We start from the raw sequence: 1982 nt of genomic DNA on the forward strand, positions 1-1982 counted from the left end.
TCTAAAAGGCAGTATTATTTCATATATTTTTTATTTCTTCAAACAGGAGTGACTGAAATAAAAAATATAATTGTGTCTCTTCATCATGGAAATGGCTTTAAGAGAAAACCAATCAGATGGATATTATGGCTTCCCATTTGGAACCAGTAAATAGTTACCACCGATAAATAGACAGCCAATAGTCTGTCAAGAGTGTTTAGGTATATTGTATAATACAACATGCCTGTTCACGAGGGGAAAACTAGGAAATAACTTGCCTGAACTTCTAGATTTCATCACAAGACAGGTGCAAAAGCACCACCTATGCCTCTGAAAACATTGCACCATGCTCGCTTGAAATCATGAGCAATCTTCTTCCAGCAGTCAAGCCTGCCTGTGTACATGATGTCAGACCTTTGCCCACTACCTACATCATCATACCACCCCAGGAAGTCAGCCCAGCAATCACTGTGGTGGATTGTGCCATCGTTCAGCTGATGAAGATGTGAGTACTCTTGGGATCTGGAAACATGCCCTTTGCAGTATCATAGATACCAAGGTAGGCAGCTGGGTAGATGATAATACTCTGCACAGATACATTAAAGCCAGTTCAGGCCCTTAATCCTATTGGATCTGTAGATCTTAACCAGGTGGTCACCAAGCTGAATTTCCTTTCAGTTTAAGCTTTGCTGACGTCAGCTGCTAGATGGGTACGGGCAAAATCAAGAGGATACATAAAACACAAGGCTCTGCCCCCAGTGGCACCGCCTGATGCTAAATTCCCTGTAAAATAGTGCCCAAACTAGGTTCTCCTGTCCACACAACCCAGGAAGACCTTTGAAGGCAAAATTGAAAGACTGAGTGAGGAAGTATCTGATGACATTGGCCAAGGTACCGCACCAGAAGGACAGAGCTCCTTGGTCCTTGGGGAATCTGAACCACACAGTCTATAAGGCCCTCATACTGCTTCCGTGTGGTGATTTGCCTGCTGGCACGCTGCACTTGCAGCAGCGGCTTGACCTGCTTGATGGGCACTACAAAGGTCCTGGAGGTGGCCACCGCCACTCCACCTGCCAGACAGTCCTTGACTAATGAAGGACACTGCGCCATCTGTCATGTTGAAAAGAGAGGCAGGAGACCATGGGACTGTGGTAGGAACTGGCTGAGACTTTAGGAGGTATATTTTAATATTTAGGGAGTCATTGTCAACTCCATAGAGCAAATTAACATGCTTTTGTTAGCTTGCAATTTTTAAAAGCTTTTAAAAGCATCATTGACAAAGAAATCATTGACAAAATGAATTACACGTATTTAAAGCTCTAGGAGCCCTTTTTAAGATAATCTTTGTGACTATCTGTATAGACAATCATGTCTTTTGTTTTACTTCTCTTTGTCTAATCTATATGCCCTTTATTTTCCTTTTTCTTTTTGCCTTATTGCAAATATTTCTTACTAGCACATCAACATAATGTAGAATATGAGGAGGGAAAGGAGGCATCCTTGCCTTATTCCTGATCTTTTTTTTTTTTAAGCTTTCATTTATTTATTCATGAGAGACATAGAGAGAGGCAGAGACACAGGCAGAGGGAGAAGCAGGCTCCATGCAGGGAGCCTGATGTGGGACTCGATCCTGGATCCCAGGAAGGATCATGCCCTGAGCCAAAGGCAGATGCTCAACCGCTGAGCCACCCAGGCATTCCAGTCTTATTCCTGATCTTAGACAGAAAGTAGACTCTTATCTAATATAATGTTAGCTGTAGGATTTGTGGATATTCTTTACTGGATTAAGAAAGTATCCTGCTTCTAGTTTGTGGAATGTTTTTTTTTTTTTTTTATCAGGGACAGATGTATGATTTTGCCAAATGATTTTATTCTTCATTTGTTGATAAAATGTTTTTTTTTCTTACTTAGTAAGTCTATTAATATGATAAAATACATTTTTTTTCAATATTTAACAAGCCTTGCATTCCTGGGGCGAGTGTCACTTGGCTGTGATATAGGGC

The 1982-nt window shown here is 41.2% G+C and overlaps 1 pseudogene; it reads right to left on the bottom strand.

Moving 5' to 3' along the window:
* Positions 1–275: 275 nt before the first annotated feature.
* LOC121487137 lies at positions 276–1096 on the bottom strand (annotated as a pseudogene).
* Positions 1097–1982: the final 886 nt, after the last annotated feature.

The sequence above is a fragment of the Vulpes lagopus genome, chromosome 3 (assembly GCF_018345385.1).
Source record: "Vulpes lagopus strain Blue_001 chromosome 3, ASM1834538v1, whole genome shotgun sequence".
NCBI classification, from domain to species: Eukaryota; Metazoa; Chordata; class Mammalia; order Carnivora; family Canidae; genus Vulpes; species Vulpes lagopus.